This window comes from Leptodactylus fuscus, chromosome 2 (assembly GCF_031893055.1).
Source record: "Leptodactylus fuscus isolate aLepFus1 chromosome 2, aLepFus1.hap2, whole genome shotgun sequence".
NCBI lineage: Eukaryota > Metazoa > Chordata > Amphibia > Anura > Leptodactylidae > Leptodactylus > Leptodactylus fuscus.
This window is the reverse complement of record NC_134266.1, coordinates 76953584-76977793: the sequence shown is the minus strand read 5'-3', so window position 1 is coordinate 76977793 and position 24210 is coordinate 76953584. Positions and strand designations below refer to the sequence as shown.

General features: G+C 45.2%; 1 protein-coding gene across 3 annotated transcripts in view; it reads right to left on the bottom strand.

The window, feature by feature from the left end:
- Positions 1–21196, bottom strand: part of CD53 (CD53 molecule) — a 48273-nt gene extending 27077 nt beyond the window's left edge. For 2 of the 3 annotated variants that reach the window (XM_075264039.1, XM_075264041.1), the window contains exon 1: positions 2042–2464. The gene's annotated coding sequence lies outside the window, so the exon portion shown is untranslated. Of the gene's footprint in view, positions 1–2041; positions 2465–21119 lie in introns of those variants that run through there. The other variant, XM_075264040.1, reaches the window with a different exon arrangement.
- Between the last annotated feature and the right edge of the window lie 3014 nt (positions 21197–24210).

Genomic DNA, 24210 nt, shown 5'->3' with positions numbered 1-24210 from the left:
TTTTATAATAAAATGTCACTGTAGCCCCAAATTTTTCATCTTCACAAAGGGTTAAAGGAGAAACTGCACCCCACATTTTGTTACACAATTTCTCCTGAACACGACAATACCCCGTATGTGCTGGTACCCTAATGTACGGGCACACGGTCGCTCTCAGAACGGATGGAGCGCTAATTGGATTTTGTAGGCCAGATTTTACTAGAATACTTTTCAGGCACCATGTCCCTTTTGCAGAGCCCCCAATGTGCCAAAACAGTGGAAACCCCCAAAATGTCACCCCATTTTGGAAACTATACCCCTCAAGGAAATTACCAAGGGGTTTAGTGAGCCCTTTGACCCTACAGGAGTGTAACAGAATTGGCCCAACAAAAGGAAAAGTGACATTTTTTGCTATAAAATGTAGCTTTAACCCCAAATTATGCATTTCCACAAGGGGTTAAAAAAGAAAATGCACCCCACAAATTGTCAAGCACTTTGCCCCAACTACAGAAATGCCCCACATGTGGATGTAAAGTGATCTATGGGCACACTGTAAAGTCCAGAGCTGAAGGATCGCTATTGGGATTTTGGAGGGCAAATTTAGCTGAAATCTGTTTCAGGCACCATGTTGCATTTGGAGAGCCCCTGAAGTACTAGAACAGTGGACCCCCCCCCCCCCCCCCAAAAAAAAAAAAAAAAAAAAACGACCCCATTTTGAAAACTAGACCCCTCAAGGAATTTATCAAGGGGTTTAGTGAGCACTTGGACCCTACAGGTGTTTCACAGATTTTTTTACCATTGAGATGTGAAAATGAAAAATTACTTTTTTTCCAATAAATCGTCCATTTAGCGCCATATTTTTAATTTTTGCAAGTAGTTAGAGAATTAAGAGCCCCCCACAGTTTGTTACACAATTTCCCCTGAACACGGCAATACCCCATATGGGATCATAATCTGCTGTATGGGTACATGTTGGGGCTCAGAATGGAAAGAGCGCTATTTGGATTTTGGAGGGCATATATTGCTGGAATAGTTTTGAGGTGCCATGTCGCATTTGCTGAGCCCCTAAAGTATCATTACAATAGAAACCCCTCAAAAGTGACCCCATTTTAGAAACTACACCCGTCAAGGAATGTATCAAGTGGTATTATGATTTTGAGACTAAAAATGCTTCCCAAAAATTGAAATTTTTAAAGAAATATGCCATTTTGGTATCCAATGCATTGCACCCACTTTGTGTTGTCAGAGACCTGCACTCCTAAAACTATTAAGTGGGCCTTCCCGAGGGGCAAAAAAATTATATATGTGGGTATAAACTGCTGCTTGGGCGCACAGCAGGGCTCAGAAGGGAAGGAGCACTGCGCTTTTTAGCTTTTGGGGTACAGATTTAGAGGGACTTCCTGGGCGCCATGTTGTTTTTGCAGAGCCCTGGAGGTGCCAGTAAACTGGAATTCCCCAAGAAGTGACCCCATTTTGTAGGGGAAATTTTAGAGTCTCTGCAAAAGTGCCATGGCATCCAAAAACCAAACCGTCTAAGTCTGTGCTCCTGAAAGAGAACCAAGGGCTGGGCCCACAGGTTCAGCAGGTACACGATGCCACACAGACGCACACAGTGTTTTAATCCCCAAGACAAAGTTTACTGAATAAGTCACAGAATAGCGATCTGGGAAAACATGTAACACGGTATAAACAGAGAAGAAATACAAACTAATATGCAACAGAATATTGCAGCAAACTAACACTATACTCCTAGTTCCCACAGTTACTTAACAGGTACCAGATACAAGTCCTTTAAGAACACGGTTCTCCTGGATCGGTCCCTCGTTGGGGTGCACCCTAAGTATTGCGCAATACTATTTGTAATCCACAGTGAAATGGGGTCTTCACATAAAAGTACAGTTATATCCTATGCTCCAGCTCTCCACTTAACAGACAGGCCAATTTCCCAGATGATAAGGTGTCAGCGTAAGAGTCCCTTATATTTCACCACGTGGAACACGTGGACGCGGCCAAGCCGTACTTACAAGTCCTTGAGGCCTTTCTCTTATATGGTCTCCTTTACCTTCTGAGCTTCAGAGCTTTCCAGACTCAGTCCCAAAAGTAGCACCACAGACTCTGTGTCTCCAGACTCAGTCCACAGCCAGCATGGCAGTTCTTCCATCCAGCAGAGCACAGGCTGCCTTCCAGCATGTCAGGTCTCCACTGTCCCCTCAGCACATCACCTCCAGCCAGGACCCTTCTCCCCACAGAACTCTACTTCCTGTTTCCTGGTAATGGATGATGCAAATGACTATCTCCAGTGCAAGGTATCAAAACTGCAATCCCAGCACACTGCCAGGCTTGTAGGAGTCCAAAATGTCCCAGTAATTATCTGTAATCAGAGTTTGCAACCTCGAACAATATTTACATTCTGAAGAATTAATTGCATTAATTCCCTATGGGCGTTTATTAATTTGCTGCCACCTACTGACCAAAGTTAGTTACTGACAGTTTACTACATCACACCCTTACATGCCACCCCACTAAAATGTTGGCGTCCCGACAACTCTACCAAATAAAATCATCAGCTGCATAGCGCTGAGGGGGGATACCTGCCGTGGAGCGCTCCGACCTGCGAATGCCTGGGTTTGGTGTCACTGGTGTAGGAACTGTATTCAACTCCTCTCGGGGTAGTACTGCAGTTTCTGGGGTATCATTTGTCACAGGACATTCAGGAGTAGGCACTTCATTCGTCTGTACAGGCGGCATAGTGACCAGCCACCACTCGGTGTCTCTTGAACGCACTGGGTCTGGACGTCTTTGCTCAACTTCTCCAGTATTTTCAAGCAAGGACCGTCCCTCAGAAAGACATGGTCTCAGCATGTTACGGTGTAACCTCCGAGTTGGCCCATCAGAGTTTTCTGCTTGGACATCATAGACTGGACCTTCTGAAAACACTTGTCGTTTCACAATGTAGGGCTGTGATTCCCAGCGGTGATCCAATTTGTTAGTGGGCCGCTTTTCACGAACCAGTACTCTTTCACCTGGTAACAATGGTACTGTTTGCACCGGTTGATGATCTCTAGGGACTTGTTTTTGCAATCTCTCATTGACCACCCGTTGGATGGTTCTCAGTTTGTCTCGGTGTTCCTGCACCCAAGAGTCAACGGTTCTAGTTATCTCTTCAGAAGGTGGGTTGAGATTCATTTCCGTGATTTCCTGTCCAGGACGACCAAACAGCAGCATGTACGGGGTATAGCCAGTAGTGTTATGAACACGATTATTGTATGCCCAGAGCAGCTCGGGCAAATATTCAGGCCAGTGCCTTTTACGATCTGTTTCCAGAGTACGGAGCATCTGTAGAAGTGTTTTGTTGAACCTCTCACAGGCTCCATTGCCCTGCGGGTGGTACGGAGTTGTTCTTGACTTCTCCATCCCATACAGTCGACATAGCTCTTCCATCAGTTTCCCTTGAAAGCAAGCTCCTTGGTCAGAATGAATTCGTTTCGGGCATCCATACACCTGGATGAAGTGTCTGCACACTGCACGGGCGGCTGACCCTGCCGTCTGGTCACGGGTTGGTACTGCCACAGAGAACTTTGTGAAGTGATCTGTCATCACAAGGCAATACTGATGCCCACTCACTGATTGTCCGATTAAGATGTAGTCAATCATCAGAATTTCTAGTGGTGCGGATGTATGAATCACTTGAATGGGGGCCCGCTGCTCTGGAGGTTTCGCCAGCTCACAAACTCGGCATTTTTGGCACACTTCCCTGACAATTTGCTCCAGCCGGGGACAGTATACGAATCTCTGCACCCACCTGTACGTTTTCTCTGCTCCAAAGTGGGCACCCTTCTCATGTCCCTCAAGGGCTACTCTTCGGGCCAAGACACCTGGGATCACTATTTGCCACCTCTCTTCAAGATCTGTCGGCAGGAACACTCTCCGATACATGACCTCATTTTGAATTATTAGCCGGTCCCATTGTTGTAACAGTTTCCATCCGTCTGAAGACAAATGACTTTGCATGTCAAGATTAGGCCAGGTTTCCATTTTAACCCAGTATTTTATTTTCCGTAAGTCCGAATCATCATCCTGCACCTGTGCCCATTCTTCTTCAGTCTTCCCTAATAGCACCGTGCCACCAGTAGCCACCCCACTTGAGCTTGCCAAGGGTGACCGTCGGGGCACTCGACTGAGATCAGGTATTTCAGTTCCTTCATCGACCTCTCTGACTGGCACCTCCCAGGTGACTCTAGATAGTGCATCAGCATTGGTATTGTCTTTGCCAGCACGATATTTGATGGTATAGTTATACTTCGCTAGTCTAGCCATCCACCTCTGTTCTAGAGCACCAAGCTTTGCATCAATTTCCATTTGCTCCAAAATTCGCTGGCCATTCCACTCAGGTGTGGGCTCCTCTTCAAAATTCTGGTCCACTACCAAAGTCCAAGCATCACCTTTCACTACCCGTAGGGCTAACTGTCTACCTGTGAGTGTCTCTGCTTGGAGCACATGCAATTCAGCCACTTTCTCTCCTGCATGAAATGTAACTTCATAATCATGTACGTTGATACACCGGACTAGCACTTGTCCATCTGCAACTGATACAATTGTTCTGGCGACCACTGGACTTCGGCTAGCTTCTGACAAGCCCAGGGGTTCAATTAGCACATCTATGCCATTCAGCTTCCGGTTTCCTCCAATCGGCATACGTATTATCTTCTCCTGACGTGGGGGTACGGTGCAAGTAGTCCCATATGGAGCATATACTGTTCCAATGGGTTTACCCACAGGGGTGCTTTTACAGATACCGCATGCTCTGATCAAGCGCTGGAATGCTCTCCGGGTGGGCTTATGGGAAGTTGCTTTCTTCCAATAACCAGGGCCCTCTTTTGAAAACATGACTTGATCTAGTTCTCGCAGGATATTCATTCCCAATACGACTGGGGCTTCATCTCGAGCTGGCTTCTCCACCAGCACCACTCCCTTCTTGCCAACGTCTTGTCCGCATAGCTCTATTCTCATCCAAGCTACTCCGAACACAGGTATAGCAGTCTGGTTCACAGCCGTCAACTTAATCAAAGTGTCCTTCTCAGGTTTCATCAGATGGCCGAAGTTTCTCTCAAAGAATTTCAAAGGCATCGTGGTTACTTCTGATCCTGTGTCTATAAGACATCTCACCCATTGTCCTTCAATCAGCACTTCCAAGTAAGGGCTTTCGGCCACAAGGTCCCGAGGGTCTTCAGGGGCGTCCTGGCACTTTACTTCCCCCGCGGCATGCCCCGCTGCCACAGGGAGTTCCCGTTTAACGGAAGACATTCTGGGTTTGCGTGGTTCCTCGGGCATTGCCGGGCGATATGTCCTCTTTCTTGGCATATCCAACACTGGGGGCCCCTTGCCCTCGAATAACTTGCAGAACCCCAAGTCTGTCCAGGTGTAGGTGGATACGGACTGGGGTGATGCATGGTGAAGTTTCTTGTTCCCTCCTCCAGAGGAGCTTGACATGGTGCAGTAGCCATCAGAGCAGCACCCCTTTCCCAGTGTTCAGGCGGAACTGGGGCCTGTAACCGTTCCAACTGTCTCTGAATTTCTCCCACCGATGTGCTAAGTACCTTCACCAACTCTCGCAAATCTTCTTCATTGGAAGGAGTTCTCTGACTTGCTGCAGACTGCATTCTCACGTTGTACACTCCATACTCTTCTTCTTTATCTCGAGCCACCGCTTCTGCTTGTATCCTCTGGAACTGTAAAGTAGCATCCACCCGGATACGGTCCTTGAGCACCTGGCGCAGAGGAGGGCTTCGCAAACCGAGGATGAACTGATCCCGGAGGATTTCATCTCCATTTCCAAGGTCATTAGCACCCCTGGCCTCTCTCTTTCGTACATGTGACCAAATCTCCTGGAGGGCATTGGCAAATTGGGGGATGGTCTCATCTTCATGCTGGAAGCGAGTGAAGAAGCGGGATCTAAGGCTACCGGTACTGGATGTTTCTCCATAAATGGACTCGAGGATCGAGATTATAGATTCCAGTGTCTTCCTTTCTTCCTCAGGGCGCAGCATTACAGTGCGTCGGGCATCTCCTTCCAAGGCATTCAGCGCCACATCTGATTGCAGATCAGGAGCCAAATTATATAACCGGAGGGTGCTTTTAAGATGTGCAACCCAGTCTTCTAGTGGCCTATTCTGACCATCATATCGTACTAATTGACTCAAGATCGCCCCTGCAGGCAGACACATAATCGGAGCTGCTGCCATGGCAGGAGGGTTGACTGGGGCCTCAGGTGGAGCTTCCCCGGACTCTGAAGCGTTCTGCATGGCGATCAATGTACCCTGCTCGCAGCGCCAAATGAAAGAGAACCAAGGGCTGGGCCCACAGGTTCAGCAGGTACACGATGCCACACAGACGCACACAGTGTTTTAATCCCCAAGACAAAGTTTACTGAATAAGTCACAGAATAGCGATCTGGGAAAACATGTAACACGGTATAAACAGAGAAGAAATACAAACTAATATGCAACAGAATATTGCAGCAAACTAACACTATACTCCTAGTTCCCACAGTTACTTAACAGGTACCAGATACAAGTCCTTTAAGAACACGGTTCTCCTGGATCGGTCCCTCGTTGGGGTGCACCCTAAGTATTGCGCAATACTATTTGTAATCCACAGTGAAATGGGGTCTTCACATAAAAGTACAGTTATATCCTATGCTCCAGCTCTCCACTTAACAGACAGGCCAATTTCCCAGATGATAAGGTGTCAGCGTAAGAGTCCCTTATATTTCACCACGTGGAACACGTGGACGCGGCCAAGCCGTACTTACAAGTCCTTGAGGCCTTTCTCTTATATGGTCTCCTTTACCTTCTGAGCTTCAGAGCTTTCCAGACTCAGTCCCAAAAGTAGCACCACAGACTCTGTGTCTCCAGACTCAGTCCACAGCCAGCATGGCAGTTCTTCCATCCAGCAGAGCACAGGCTGCCTTCCAGCATGTCAGGTCTCCACTGTCCCCTCAGCACATCACCTCCAGCCAGGACCCTTCTCCCCACAGAACTCTACTTCCTGTTTCCTGGTAATGGATGATGCAAATGACTATCTCCAGTGCAAGGTATCAAAACTGCAATCCCAGCACACTGCCAGGCTTGTAGGAGTCCAAAATGTCCCAGTAATTATCTGTAATCAGAGTTTGCAACCTCGAACAATATTTACATTCTGAAGAATTAATTGCATTAATTCCCTATGGGCGTTTATTAATTTGCTGCCACCTACTGACCAAAGTTAGTTACTGACAGTTTACTACATCACACCCTTACACTCCAAAAACCAAATAACCTTCTTCCCTTCTGTGTCTGGCTGGGCCCTAATATCAGTTTATACCCACATATGACATTACGTACGTTATCCGGGGTACACCAGTGTCATATATGTGCCCTAATATCAGTTTATACTCACATATGACATTACCCCGGTTACACCAGTGTCATACATGTGGCATACACTGCAGTTTGGGCGCACAGCAGGGGGCAGAAGGGAAGGAGCGCGATGCGGCTTTTGGAGTACAGATTCAGATGTTTGGTATCTAGACGCCATGTCATGTTTGTAGAGCCTGTAAGGTACCAGAAAAGTGGATTCCCCAAAGGAGTGACCGCAGTTTGAAAACTGCACCCCTAAAAGAATTTATCAGGGGGTGTAGTGAGTATTAGTATCCCGGACGTGACTGCACAGCGGATGGCAAAGAGGGAATATATAAGCGGTGCGGAGGACAATGCAGACACTAAATTTCCCACCTGTACCGCCAGTAGCTCCTATGATTGGGGGAGTCACACTGGGGTCACTTTGGGGGTCACTTCTGGTATATTTTCCCTCATAAGCTGTAAATATAGGGTGTCCCCTGATATTCGCTTGCACAGCTTATACATTCCCTGCCTGCCGCACCCAGTTTTGTTCTAATGATTTGGCGATTTTGCGTGATTTTGTCTTCACATTGGTAGAGGCTATATTTTCTTTATTTTTCTGCTGACGTGGCCATATAAGGGCTTGTTGTTTGCGGGATGCGATGTATTTTGTAATGACACCATCTTGGGGTGTCTAAAACTTACTGATTACATTTTAACTCTTTTTTTGCTGGATTTAAAAGAGAAAAAATCAATTCTGGTATTGAGTTTTACCTTTTACATTTTTCGCCATGCAGCGTACAGTATAAGTAACATGTGACCTTTATTCTGCGGGTTGGTACGGTTACGGCGATACCTCATTTATGTTATTTTTTTATGCGATACTAAGTCTGCAGAACAAAAACACATTTGGGGACATAAATCAGTGATTTTTGCATCGCCATCTTCTGAGAGGCGTAACATTTTTATTTTTCGTTTGACAGTGTTGGTTGAGGGCTTATTTTTTGCGGGACAACCTGTGCATTTTATTGGTACTATTTTGGGGTGCATATGACTTTTTGATCACTTTTTATAGCACATTTTGTAAGGTGAGATGGCGAAAAATCACTACTTCCGGCGGGTTTTTTCCGTTATTTTTTACCGCCGTTCACTGTGTACATTAAATATTGTTTCAGTTTTGTTGTACAGGTTGTTACGGACGCGACAATACCAAATATGTATTGTTTTTATTAATTTTTTGTGTTTTTTTTACATAATTCATTTTTTATAGAAAAAAGGGATTTTTGGGACTTTATAACTTTATTAATCGTTTTCAAATACTTTTTTTTTTTTTTTACACTTTTTTTTTTTACTTGTTCTTGTGTCCCTATGGGACACATGGATCAGTGAAGATTGCATCACTGATTCTCTACTCTAGACTGAGACACAGGCTGCAGTGACAGCCTGCACGTGTCTCACTCTAGACACAGGAAGTGAGCTGTGCGGACGGGACAGACTCACTTCCAGAAGACGCCGGGAGCATCACCAGGTAAGTGAGTGCTCAGGGCTGTCTGGGGTCACAGACCCCAGACTACGTATTACAGATACCAGCACCCCCCGATCTCGGTCCGGGGGGTGCCGGCGGGGGGGGGGGGAGAGATCGCGGCACCCTTTGTTTGCGGTGGTCATGTTTGACCATCGCAATCAAAGGGTTAAAACCTCCGATCGGTAAAAGTACCGACCGGAGGTTATGGAAAAGGGTGATAGCTGTCAGTAACAGCTATCACATAGTTCCGATTCCGCCCGCTCAGCTAGTGAGCGGGCGGAATAACCATGACGTAATATTACTTCATGGTGCGCGAAGTACCTCGCGTCCATGACGTAATAGTACGTCAAAGGTCGCTAAGGGGTTAACAGCGGAGGAGGGTGGTGTTTCAGCCCTCCTCCCAGGAATGTTGTGTGGGGAGACAAGTCAGGCCACCACATTTTGCGACCCGGTCCACGCCTCAACTACATTCAACCACTGTGCCCAAATTGAAAGGTAGCGTCCCTGTCCGCATGCACTTGTCCATTCGTAACTGGTCACATGGAACTTTAGGGCTAAGCGCTGAATTTAGGGACCGCCTCATGTTTGGGGGAAAGTGCTGGTGTGGACGGCACAGTGCGGTGGCGCAGTACACACTCTGCCCAAAAAGGGCAGAGTGTCCCCCAGCCGGGATTCCAACATCTCCTGGGCCAGATTTCTTGAGATGAGGCCGTTGAAGCCTTGGGCATGTGGGTGGGTTGCGCTGTACTTTAGCATGAAATGAAAGGCTTGGGAGATGGGGAGTTGCTAGGAAGAGGCGCATGATGGCGCGGGCAAAAGGAGAAATGGCAGGAAAAGGTGAGGATAAGGGTGAACTCCCCAAAGTGTCAGAGGCAGATGTGGAGGTGTCCTGGCTGCTGGTCTGGACTGCAGCGCCAGCCCTGTCAACAGTGGGAGAGGCAGTGGCCGCCAGGCCAAACGACGATTATCCTGCGCTTGCTCTCACCCACTGAGCCCAGGGCTTGCCTTCCAAATGATGGCACCCGCAAGAGGTGGTGAGATTCCTCTCCGCAGATCTCCAAACCATCTTGGACTTGCAAATTGCACTAAATTTGTCATGTAACTGACATGTATATGATGAGTCTATCCATTGTCTGTTCATTTTGGTGAAAGTCAGCCTGTCAGCTGACAGACAGCTGTGCTTGTCAGTGATGATGCCACCGGCTGCTTGTACCCCCAGTTTTTGCTGCTTAGCTTGCCTCCACATCCACACTGCTTTTGCCCCTACACATCACCCCTATCCATGCCTGTGCCTCTAGCCATAAGTCTGCCACCCATGGAAACTCATGGTGCAGAAAGTGAGGGAGCTGACTCTGAGGAACCCTTGGGTTTTGTAGCTGGTACTCCATCAAAGGTCTCTGCTGCTCACACACCCTGCTGAACATACGGTATCTAGGGTTAGAGCGTGTGGTGACCTCGCACAACAGTAGGTGCTTCAGGCAGATGTAGGCCTTGCTGGAGTGTATTGCGGCTAGCTCCAGGTACTGTAGACTTGGGAAAGTGGGTGTCCAAGTGCCGCACTTTCACCCTTAGCTCAGCTAATTTGGGGTATGTTTTTAAAAATCATTGCACCACTACATTGAACACGTGGGCCAGGCATGGAACGTGTTGGAGGCTGGCAAGCTCCAGAGCCCTCCAACAAGACAAAAAAGCCTGGCCCCAGGGGCAGCGGGGATAAACAAATTGCCATCTCATCCAGGATGGCATCCCTGACCTCAGAGGCAGTGTGCTGTCCGTCTCCCAAGCTGATGAGCTTCAGCCCAGCCTGCTGACGTCTCCCCACACCAGTGTTGCAGCGTTTTCAGCTCGTAGCTGGGGTCAATCTAACAGCGGAGGAGGAGGAGGGTGGTGTTTCAGCCCTCCTCCCAGGAATGTTTTGTGGGGAGACAAGTCAGGAAAATTCTTGAAACAGGGGAGAGTTTTGCATCTTTGCCCTTGCTGCCTATGGACATCCCTTTGCCTCTAGCCACCATTTTCCCTGCTTTGCTTGCCTCCACATCCACACTGCTTTTGCCCCTAGACATCACCCCAGTCCATGCCTTAGCTTGTACCCCCAGTTTTTCCTGCTTAGCTTGCCTCCACATCCACACTGCTTTTGCCCCTAGACATCACCCCAGTCCATGCCTTAGCTTGTACCCCCAGTTTTTCCTGCTTAGCTTGCCTCCACATCCACACTGCTTTTGCCCCTAGACATCATCCCTATCCATGCCTCTGCCCCTAGCCATAACTCTGCCACCCCTGGAAACTCATGGTGCAGAAACTTTGGTTGCTGACTTTGAGGAACCCTTGGGTTTTGTAGATGGAACTCCATCAAAGGTCTGTGCAGCTCACACACCCTGCTCAAGATATGGTATTGTAGGGTTTCAGTGTGTGTGAATGACGGACAACAGCCTGTGTTTGGACAGATGTAGGCCTTGCTAGAGTGTTTTTAGGCTAGCAGCGACTCCTGTGCACTTGCAAAAGTGGGCGCACAAGCGCCGCATTTTCAACAGTAGCTTCGGTACATTTGGGTATGTTTTTAAAAAACTTTGCACCACTAGGTTAGACGTGGGCCAAACATGGAACGTGTTGGAGGCTGGCAAGCTCCAGAGCCGCTACCAGGTTCCAGCCATTATCACAGGCGTAAAAATGCCAGGCCCCAGGTGTAGCAGGGAAAAAAAAATGCCATCTCAGCCAGGATGGCATCCCTGACCTCGGAGGCACTGTGCTGTCTGTCCCCCAAGCTGATGAGCTTCAGCACCGCCTGCTGACGTCTCCCTACACCAGTGTTTTAGCGTTTGCCGCTAGTAGCTGTGGTGGAGGTTGCAGCGTCGTAGGGTTTCAGTCTACTCCTGCCATGAATTTTGGCCTGGGAGAGGAGATAGGCCACCCCAGTTTGCACCCGGGGAACAGACTCCACCACATTCACCCTGCCTGTCATTAAAGATAAGCACTGCAGCATCCCTGACCACAGGCGCTTGTCCAAGTGTCGGTGGTCAAGTTGACCTTGCAGCAAAGCGCGGAACTAAGGGCCCACCTGATGTTGAGTGACACGTGCTGGTGCAAGGCGGGGACGCCACACCGGGAGAAGTTGAGACGGCTAGGGACGGCATAGTGAGGTGCCACAGTTGCCATCAGGTCCGGGAAGGCGGGAGTTTCAACAAGCCGGAACGCCAACCTCTCCTGGGCCAGCAGTTTAGCGATGTTGGCGTTCTAGGCTTGCGTGGGTGGGTGGTTAGCGGTGTATTTCTGCCGGCGCTCCAATGTCTGAGAGATGGTGGGTTGTTGTAAAGAAGCGCCTGATGGTGCCTTTGATGGTGCAGGAGAAGGAGATAAGACAGAAACAGGGGAGGATGAGGGAGAAGTCAACAAAGTGGCGGAGGCAGATGAAGTGATGTCCTGGCTCGTCCTCTGGAGTGCATCGCCAGCACTGTGAGCAGAGGCAGTGGCATGAACGGCGGGCGACGTTTGTCCCGCCGTTGCTGCCTGCCACTGATTCCATTGCTTGGATTCCAAATGACGGTGCATTGAAGTGGTGGACAGGTTGCTCTTCTCAGGGCCCCTACTCGATTTCGAGAGGCAAATTGTGTAGACGACACTATATCTGTCCTCGGCGCATTCCTTGAAAAAACTCTACACCTTCAAGAAACGTGCCCTCGATGGGGGAGTTTTTCTGGGCTGGGTACAAAAGGGAACATCTTCGGACATTCCGGGTCTGGCCTGGCTTCGGCAAAGCAGCTGACCTCTGCCTCTGGACATGTCTCTGCCTCTAGCTACCCTTTTTGCTGCTGCACCTGCCTCAACATCCACACTACTTTCCCAGCTTGACATCTGCCTTGTCCAGGTGGGGTCGGTGTCCTCGTCGTCCACCACCTCCTCTTCCAACTCCTGTCTCGCCTCCTCCTCCTGCACAATGCGCATGTCAACTGGCTGCCCTGACAGCAACTGCGTCTCATCGTCGTCGATGAGGGTGGGTTGCTGGTCATCCGCCACCAAATCGACCGGAGATGGAATGGAGGAGACTCTACTGTTTGAGCATCTGGACACAGATACTCGTCTGTTAGGTCCGTGGAATCGCGAAATGGAGGGGCAGGTTGCGGTACAGTCAAAGGAAGGGAGAACAGCTCTGGGGAGCAGGGACAGTTGGGGTTATTGTTCTGGGAAGATTGGGAATTTTGGGTGGAAGGAGGACAAGACTGTTGGGTAAGAGGAGGTAGAGGCTGCCTGGCTGGTGGACAATGTGCTTTAAGCGTTATCCGACAGCCATTGCAAGACCTGTTCCTGGTTCTCGGGCCTACTAATCTTTGTACCATTCAGCCTAGTTAATGTGGAACTTTTGTGCAAAACGCAGAACTTAGGGCCCGCCTGATGTTAAGGGACACACGCTGGTACAAGGCTCAACTCACCCTAAGTGCCAAAAACACTGCTGGTGCAAGGCTCTACTCATGCCAAGGGCCTCAATCTCTGCTGGTAGCTCAGCTTAAGGTCCTGTAACTTTGTTTGGAAGGGCTCATGTTAAGGGCTAGAAAAGTGAATTTTGGAAGGTCTTACCACATCACACACACACACACACACACACACACACTCAAAATGACAGTTAAGGGTGAGGGCTTTTGGAATTCCCATTGCCTATTCCATTTGTGGTTGTCATGGGGAACGTGATTTAAAGGGGTGGTTGTTACTGTTTGTTGAGCTTAAATTGGGGTTTGTGTCCATCCATTTGGGGAGTAAAGAAGGTTTCCAGGTATTTTCCCACTTTGATAGAGGTTTTTTTGAATGTGGAAAGTGTGTAGTTGTTAGGCAGTGATGTTGGGGTAATAGAGGGTCTTTGGTGTGTTAGATGCCCCCAGACATGCTTCCCCTGCTGTCCCAGTGTCATTCCAGAGGTGTTGGCATCATTTCCTGGGGTGTCATAGTGGACTTGGTGACCCTCCAGACACGGATTTGGGTTTCCCCCTTAACGAGTATCTGTTCCCCATAGACTATAATGGGGTTCGAAACCCGTTCGAACACACGAACATTGAGCGGCTGTTCGAATCGAATTTCGAACCTTGAACATTTTAGTGTTCGCTCATCTCTACATACAATAAATGTGGTGCAGTTTCTCGGACTACAAACATATCACACCAAGAAAAAAAATAGTAAAATCCATGTTCCTGTGCTCTGGTGTGACGACTAGGTCATGCACCCTGGTATGCGGTTGCATTGTCCATTGGCTGTAGGAACTGCAGACATTTGCTGTGATAACAATATATTGGGACATTTCACCGTGTGACTTGATAGCACTATGGATGCACACTCATTGGGGCAGATATCAGCAATGGTGGGTGTGCTTCATTTGTTAGGCAGAGCAGACCTCCTCATAATGCAGATGCTGGGTCGTGTATCTTCATGCGGCTGGCATAGTTTTACTAGCATAAATGATCATAAATCTGTCAGGGCCATTGGCATAATCTAAGATACACCCCTCATCATGCCCTTTCCTGGAAAGTGACAAGAGTGGCTAAAAAGGCCAAAAAGTGAAATCTTTACACAAAACCAGATATGTGACTTTTCAGATCCTTTTCCCACCAGAAAGCTAGATTACAAGGTGTAATAAAAGCATTATGGCACCATAGAGCGGATGACTTGTGGCATCACTGAGGATTACCAGTCTTTTGCTTGTAGGTCACCAATAGTGGAGCTTTTGTAATAACTATTTGATATTTTACTGTGGGAGGGGCCCATGAACAGTATAACTTTAGCGTCAAGACAAACTTTATCTAACCTGTCTCTCAGACAGACATCTCAGACCTCTGGATACAGTATATATACACTGGGCTGGTGGTATCAGGAAAACGTACAAAATACAGTTGGAGATACCCCACTAATTGCAATAGAAGCTAAAACATAACTTTTAATAACTTAATTAAAAACAGACCCAAATCCCCTTTGGAAAAAAAAAAAGAATTAAAGTGAACTAGTAATGTAGAACCCAATCCACTTGGAAAAATGCAAAAGGGTGGAAAAAGCCCTAATCAAATTGCTATTGATGCCCTCCGCTACATATGCAGCACCTAGGCTAATGTCCTAGCAATTGGGGTATACATTCCATTCCCCTGATAAACAACCTCAGGCATGACAGGCCAGTTAGCCTTTTTTAATGGCTAACTCAAAAAGTTTTTTGATGACATATCGAGCTTTCAGGACTACTATAAAGGTCCCTTCATCAGGATGGTATAACACAATGTCTGAAGGTAGGCATATATATACAGAGAAATGGAGTGTTAGATGCAAAATAGATGGAAAACAGAACATAAACAGTTTTAAAAAAAAACAACACACATATATATCAGTTCACAGGAAAGTTCTCTGGGTTTATGGCTTCTTTGATCAGTGACTGGTGTCTAGTGGTTATAAAAGGCCATAAAACCCTGGGCCCTGTTTAAACCTTGTTGGAGAGTGCGAAGGGTTTTATGGCCTTTTATAACCACTAGACACCACGTCACTGATCAAAGAAGCCATAAACCCAGAGAACTTTCCTGTGAACTGATATATATGTGTGTGTTTTTTTTAAAAAAACTGTTTATGTTCTGTTTTCCATCTATTTTGCATTTAATAGTTCCATCTAACTATTAGACAGTTAACCCCTAACAATGCTCCCATATATACTCTAGCAACATTGTGAATGAATACATGGTCATTGAATTTGCTACTTGCGCCACACTGGCCTGTCATGCCTGAGGTTGTTTATCAGGGGAATGGAATGTATGCCCCAATTGCTAGGACATTAGCCTAGGTGCTGCATATGTAGCGGAGGGCATCAATAGCAATTTGATTAGGGCTTTTTCCACCCTTTTGCATTTTTCCAAGTGGATTGGGTTCTACATTACTAGTTCACTTTAATTCTTTTTTTTTTCCAAAGGGGATTTGGGTCTGTTTTTAATTAAGTTATTAAAAGTTATGTTTTAGCTTCTATTGCAATTAGTGGGGTATCTCCAACTGTATTTTCTCTGGATACAGTATCCCTTGATGGCCGGGGCTCAACTCTTCTATAATAAATTATAAACCTATTGTGCCTTTCTCTGTCACAGTACACGTCAGATACAAATATACTGTACTTAACATATATGTACAGTCCAAAATTACAAAATATATTAAAATTACTTTCAGTTATTTCTGTAGAAAAATTCCAAACCATGACACAACCTCCTTAAAGTCAAATCTTGTGTTCTCTGTGTCACGTATGAAAGAATCTACTGTTACTCAGTTCCTTTTTTCATTAGATTCCTTTTTTTATTATTAACACTGGCTTTTGTGAGCTGCGTACTATGAATTATAATAACAGAGGTCAGGAGATCCCCATGCTTGGGGCCAAAAAAAATTGAGACTATGAGTTCTCAAATATATACACAGATCAAACCTGTAGCTAATAATGCATTGAGTGTTATACTGCAATAGGTATTATTAGAAGCAAATGAATGGATGACACAGCTGCCCTAATGTGAGAAGAGCCCAGTGTGGTACCTATTGTTGGCGCTACTCCTCTGCTACTGTATATAGTGTACTGGTATATAGTGGATAAAGAACACTACCATATAGTGACTATCCGCATTATACAGGAAGGTGCTTGTATAGCCATGCCACCATATATGTTGGCCAAATAATATTTCTTTTCAGATATCTAGTTGACCACTCAATGTCGTCACCTCCATATAATGCAACAGTGTCTAAGTAGCAGCACAACACAATGCCTATATGTAGTGTTCAACATACAATGACCAAATAACAGCTCCGTACAAAAATGAATAAAAGCAGTATACAATTTCTAAATAATATTGCTATACAATTTAATGCCAATGGAGTTTTTTCAGGATCTTACAAGTTTTTGATATTGATGACCTGTCCTTACAGTGATGTGACTGCCAGCAATCTACTCTTCATAATGAAGCCACACAAAGTAATAGGCCAGTACAAATCAGCCCCAAATTAAAGAGTCAAAAGCAGACCCTCCAAGGCTACTACTGTTATTGGAAGGAGGTTCTGCTTTTGACTTGTTGCACCACTTTCGTCAGTAGTAACTGCAACCAAATGATTCAGTGACTGATGTCAGTTCTTTGTAAGGATTTGTAACCCATCTTCACAGAACTTGTGTTAGTTTTCAGGAATGAATTACCTCTTTGAGGTCAGCAAAGTTATGGTGAAAATAATATAGACGACAACAAATCTATATATGAATAGAATGAAAGGTTTGGATTGGTCACAACAAGGTTCTGACCTATCCTAAGGCTGCAGTTACATCACACAGTTGATATAAAACTAATGGTGTGTGGTGAAAACAGTGAAGGGGTCACGGAACCCACATGACCTCCATACCCCTTCAAACAACTTATCAGTGGAGGTGACGCGTATCCTGAGGATAGGTCATCAATAAAAAAAAGAGCTGGATAACCCCTTTAAGAATGCAGACTCGGTTGATATGTAAGGATGCACTTTTAATATAGTGTGGTCATGCGGCAGAAATGTTTTTCAGCTTCCAGAGGACCCAGGTCACTGGGTGCAATTATTATAATTACCGTATTTTTCGGACTATAAGACGCACTTTTTTTCCTCCCAATATGGGAGGAAAATGTGTGTGCGTCTTATAGTCCGAATGCAGCGTGTGCAGCGTCTGTGTCCCGTCTGTGTGAATCAAAAGGAGAGCAGCACGGTGCCTGCCTGCTCTGCCCCTCCTTCCCTCTCTGTGTCGCGTCTTTGCAGGAGCGAGATATGAGAGGCAGGGAAGTAAGGGCGGGCCAGACAGGTGAAGGAAGCGTGGTTTCAAGCTTGCCGAGAAAACCACGCCTCCTTCTCCCGTCTGGCCCGCCCCTCCTTCACTGCCTCTCAGATCTGGCTCTGGCAATGAAGCCACACAGACAGGGAAGGAGGGGCGGGCCAAACGGGAGGAGGAGGCGTGGTTTTCTCGGCAAGCTTGAAACCACGCCTCCTTCACCCGTCTGTGTGGCTTCATTGCCGGAGCAAGAACTGAGAGGCAGTGAAGGAGGCACGAGCCAGACAGGTGAAAGAGGCATGTTTTCAAGTTTGCTTAGAAAACCACACCTCCTTCACCCGTCTGGCCCGCCCCTTTTTCTCTTCTTGCATAGCTTCACTGCAGGGTGTCTCTTTCCATCCATGGATGAGATAGATTAGATATAGATAGATAGATAGATAGACAGAAAGACAGACAGACACAGACAGACACAGACAGACAGATAGACAGATAGATAGATAGATAGAGATATATGTTCAAATCACCCCCATATCCCTAGAATACATATAAAACAAAAACATTACTGTGAAACACATACACATTTGGTATCCCTGTGTCCGAAAGCCCCCGGTTCTATTTACATTGGTGAAATATTATATTATTAGGTTATTAAATATTTCACCAATTTTTTTTCCTTAAAATTTTTTTTTTCCCTATTTTCCTCCTCTAAAACCTTAGTGCGTCTTATGGTCCGGTGCGTCTTATAGTCCGAAAAATACGGTATATCCCTTTATCCCTATATCCCTACAGAAGGATTCAAGAGAGGTCCAATCTTCCTTTTTAGTTGGAGTTCTTTTTTAATGTCAATATCCAAAAGCCTACTACCGATGATGGTATTTAGCAATAACACATATGACCATGTTTGCCAAAAATAAGTAAAAAAAATCTATGAAAAATATTATAATTTAAACACAGTGAGCATTCAGAATCAGGCCAGGTTCACATCTGCGCCCCGGCCCCCATTATGCAGATTTCCGTTTCCTGCCCAAAACTGGACAGGAGACAGAAAGCTGCAGTCATTTTTGAAACCCATTCATTTGAATGGGTTTGGACAGTGTCCGGCTGTGAGCACCTGTAAGCATTTTGTGCTCTCCGCGACTAATCGTTTTTTCTTTAACTGAACACAAAGTCGGACATGCAGTACTTTGTGTCCGGTAAAAAAAAAAAAAGAGTTTCACCGTGGAGAGCACAAAACGCTCCCCGGCGCTCATGGCCCGGACACTATATGTGGGGTTTCCGTCTTCTGTCTACAGAAGACGGAAACCCGACAAACGGAGATTGGGCGCAGATGTGAACGAGCCCTCAGGCAGATATGATAACCTTGACTTTAAGGAGATTGACTAATGTAGATTCACCAGTAATCTTCTCAATACACATCACATTGACATTACACAAGAAAAACATTTTATGTTTCCACCAATCTGTTTTAGATGGACATTACAAACTGAAATGTAAGTTTTCGTAAAGCAAAACGTCACAGCTCAATGCTTCACTGGAGTTACTTCCTACTTATTTTTTTCTACAGCATTTCTCAACATTGCTAAGGCAGGTGCTCACTACAGCAAAACATTTCTTCAGAAGGTATAATATACAGCGGGTACAAAAAGTATTCAGATCCCTTAAATTTTTCTTTCTTTGTTTCATTGCAGCCATTTGCTAAAAGCAAAAAAAGTTCATTTTATTTCTCATTAATGTACCCCATCTTGACAGAACCCCCCCCCCCCAGAAATGTAGATATTTTTGCAAATTTATTAAAAAAAGAAAAAATGAAATATCACACGGTCATAAGTATTCAGACCCTTTGCTCAGTATTGAGTATTTGCGCTCTTTTGAACTAGTACAGCCATGAGTCTTCTTGGGAATGAAGCAACAAGTTTTTCACATCTGGATTTGGGGATCCTCTGCCATTCTTCCTTGCAGATCCTCTCTAGTTCCATCATGTTGGATGGTGAACATTGGTGGACAGCAATTTTCAGGTCTCTCCAGACATGCTCAATTGGTTTTAAGTCAGGATTCTGGCTGGGCCAGTCAAGAATGGTCACAGAGTTGTTCTGAAGCCATGCCTTTGTTATTTTAGCTGTGCGCCTAGGGTCATTGTCTTGTTGGAAGGTAAACCTTCGGCCCAGTCTGAGGTTCAGAGCACTCTGGAAGATGTTTTCTTCCAGGATATCTCTGTACTTGGCTCTGCATTCATCTTTCGTTCAATTACAACCAGTTGTCTTATCCCTGCAGCTGAAAAACACCCCATAGCATGATGCTGCCACCACCATGTTTCACTGTTGGGATTGTATTGGGCAGGTGATGAGCAATGCCTGGTTTTCTCCACACATATCGCTTAGAATTAAGACCAAAAAGTTCAATTTTCATCTCATCAGACTAGAGAATCTTATTTCTCATAGTCCGGGAGTCCTTAATGTGTTTTTTGGCAAACTTTATGTGGGCTTTCATATGTCTTGCACTGAGGAGAGGCTTCTTCGGGCCACTTTGCCATAAAGCCCAAACTACTGGAGGGCTGCAATGATAGTTGACTATGTGGAACTTTCTCCCATGTCCCTACTGCATCTCTGGAGCTCAGCTACAGTGATCTTTGGGTTCTTCTTTACCTATCTCACCAAGGCTCTTCTCCCACAATTGCTCAGTTTGGCTGGACGGCCGAAGAGTTCTAATCGTCCCAAACTTTTTCAATTTAAGAATTATGGAGGCCACTGTGCGCTTAGGAACCTTGAATGCTGCAGAAATTCTTTTGTAACCTTGTCCAGATCTGTGCCTTGCCACAATTCTGTCTCTGGGCTCCTTGGGCAGTTTCTTTGACCTCATGATTCTCATTTGCTCGGACATGCACTGTGAGCTGAGAGGTGTTATAAAGACAGGTGTATGCCTTTCCTAATCTAGTCCAAACAGTTTAATTAAACACAGCTGAACTCCAATGAAGGAATAGAACCATCTCAAGGAGGATCAGAAGGAAATGGACAGCAAGTAAGTTAAATATGAGTGTCACAGCAAAGGGTCTGAATACTTATGACCATGTGATATTCCAGTTTTTCTTTTTAAATAAATTTGCAAAAATATCTAGAAATATCTACAAAAATATCTACATTTCTGGGGGGGGGTTCTGTCAAGATGGGGTGCTGAGTGTACATTAATGAGAAACAAAATGAACTTTTATGCTTTTAACAAATGGCTGCAATGAAACAAAAAGTGAAAAATTAAAAGGGGTCTGAATACTTTCCGTACCCACTGTAATGTCTGATATTATACTACATCCTGTTATAGCACAGCATGCCCACAGAGCTAGTTCTCCCTACAAACAAGGCATGTACTCTATTTCATTCTATTTTACAAAACTATATATTTTGCTAGAACATATTTTAGTGAAATTTGATAGGTCCAAAACAGATAAATCAATAAAGTCCTGATGAAGTCATCTTACCTTTCAATTTTCAGGAGTTAAGTCAAGAAAGCCGCTGCTTCTTCTACAGCTACACGATCTTGTCTGTGTGATAACTGTAAAAATTTAGCTGAAAGGTTTTCCTGTGTTTAGAGGAAGTAGAGAATTGAAGAAACTACAGTGTTACAAGCGTTATTGCAATTGTGACATACATCACTGCCCAAAATGAAAAGTGTATGCTCGCTTTCATTGTCATGCTATGTAGGGTCAGACCTAGGTCTTCAGAAACCACCTAGAAGTACAAGTCCATTCAGACAAAAAGGACTGCTTGTTTAGAGGGGGTTTTCTGTCCTTAAAATATACTTACAAGTGGTTTTAAATCTAGAAATGTAAATTCTACTATAGTTACTGTTTAACCTTCACACCATCCCCATATGCACGTTGACTTCCACATTACACCAGATAACTAGTAAGAACAGATTCTCCAATATAATATACAATAGATAAAACATAACATTTATTGAGTTTCAATAAAAAACAACCCCATAATAAATGAAAAAGTGTATTAAAAATAATGGAACATGCTTACCAGTTCTAGTAGGTAATGTAGAATCACACCATTGGGTCACACAGCTTATCAGATTATCAGAAGAGCAATACTGAAACAGTCTATCACCCAAAAAACATCTCCATCCTTAACAAGGGCGGTCCTAAAACTAACCCTAACAGCCCTATATATGTCTCTATACCGATGTGTTTTGCATAAGTGCTCCTCGGGATCGGGCGCAGATGTGAACGAGCCCTCAGGCAGATATGATAACCTTGTCACTGTCACTGGCCTAGGAGTAAAAATATCCTTAGAAAGTTCTTTGTATTGTCCCTTCATGTATTTGTACATTGTTATTAGATCTCCCTGTAGACGTCTTTTCTCTAAACTGAATAACCCCAAGTTTGTTAATCTATCGTTGTACTCCAGTCCACCCATTCCCCTAATCATTTTGGTTGCCCATCTTTGCACTTTTTCAAGTTCACTTATGTCTTTCTTGTATAACGGGACTCAAAATTGTGCACAATATTCTAAGTGTGGCCGTACAGTGATTTGTATAGAGGCATAACTATGTCCTTGTCATGAGAATCTAGACTTCTTTTGATGTGTCCCATAATTTTATTTTCCTTGGCAGCAGCTGCCTGACACTGGTCATTAAAGGTAAGCTTACTGTCCACCAAAATCCCTAAGTCTTTTTCATTGACAGTCTTACCCAGTAATTTACTATTAAGTACATAGTCATACATTTTATTACATCGACCAAAGTGCATTACCTTACTTTTGTTAGCATTAAACTTCATTTGCCAAGTCTCTGCAGTTTCCTTAGATCCCCTTGTATTATTCTACTATCATCCTCATTATTGTTTACCTTACAAAGTTTAGCATCATCTGCAAATATGGACACCCTGCTTTGTATTCCCCCTACCAGGTCATTAATAAAGATATTAGAGAGGACCTAATACTGACCCTTGTGGCACCCCACTGGTGACTGTGGCCCAGTCTGAATATTTACTATTAACAAGTACCCTCTGTTTCCTATCAGTGAGCCAGTTGCTACCCCAAATGCATATGTTCTAGTGCTCCTATTTAGAATGTTTTTGAAGATGTCCCATTCAGTTTGTGTTCCCGTCATGTTGAGGACTTTGTCCCAGTTTATGCTGTTAAGCTCTTCTCTCAGCTGGTTAAAATTGGCCTTCCTGAAGTTTTGTGTTTTTGTACCCCCTCTAATAAACATCTTCTTAATGTGTACAAGAAACCTTATTATGTTATGGTCACTATTACCTATATGTCCCCCAACCTCCACTTTTGACAGTGTGTCAGGTTCATTTGTTAAAATTAGGTCTAAAAGTGCCTCGCTTCTTGTTGGGTCCTGCACTAGTTGTGATAGGTAATTGTCTTTTATTACTGACAAGAACCTGTTCCCTTTGTTGGCCCTGCAGGTTTCTGCCTCCCAGTTGAACATTATAATGTTCCCTTCCAACTGACCCACAGTATTAAGTTCCTCTCCTGGTGCCCCAGTTTGAACTGGGGGAAACTAGAGGGGGACATGAAACTGGAGCAGCTGGAGGGGGACATTACTAGTGGGGGTAGCTGGAGGGGGGCAATAAATTAATGGCAGCTGAAGTGGGACATTAAACTGGGGGCAACTAGAGGGGGTCATTAAACTTGGGCAGCTAGAAGCAGACATTAAACCGTAGGTAACTTTTCAAGTTTTAGCTACGACTAAGACACATCTTGTGTCGAAACGCATCAGTCAGTGTATACTAACTTCTGTTAGTTATTCAATGTAGCTCACTGTATAGCATATTCTATTTCTCAGAGGTTGCTTAAGAGACACTTGTGGATTTTTTAACTTAAAGTTTCTTATTAAAAGTTATTTTTTATGAAAAAGGACGTTTATGCTGGAGTTTTATATTTTTGAAAAGTTTCCTATTACAAGTTTCTTGGGCCGCAAGAACTCTCCGTGCATTACTCCTTCAAGAACGTGAGTTACATCATTTTTCTATATATTTTTTGCAAGTTGAACCTACATTTTCCCTCCCCCCATTGTTTCCTTTTGACATGATTAAACCGTAGGTGTAGCTGGACGGTGACATTAAACTGGGGGCAACTACAGGCAGGCAATTCCCCCTACAGCTACTCCCACAGTTTAATTCTCCATCCAGTTGTCCCCAGTTTAATGTCCCCCAGTTTAAGTGCCCCCTTCATCTACCCCCAGTTTCATCTCCCCCCACCATTTCTCTCCCAGTTTCATATCCTCCTTCATCTGCCCCATTTTATGTCCCACCTCCATCTGCCCCCAGTTCCATGTTGTTATGATTGGTTCCCGCAGGTTGCTATCATAGCGCACAGCGCCACCTGCAGGTCAGTCTAACCATCCAGCTGTCATCTTACTGAGCATGCTCAGACCTATTGGAGCTGCTGACAAGCTAAGTGCCATTTCTCCCCTATTGAGCATGAGCGGTGAGGTCATCACCACCGCCCCTATTGGATGAGGACTTCCCTTTAAATAGTGTGAGCTGACGCCCGCCGGGGGCTCACACTTCCACTAAAATTTCCTCAAAGTCCACGGAGTGAATGACAGTA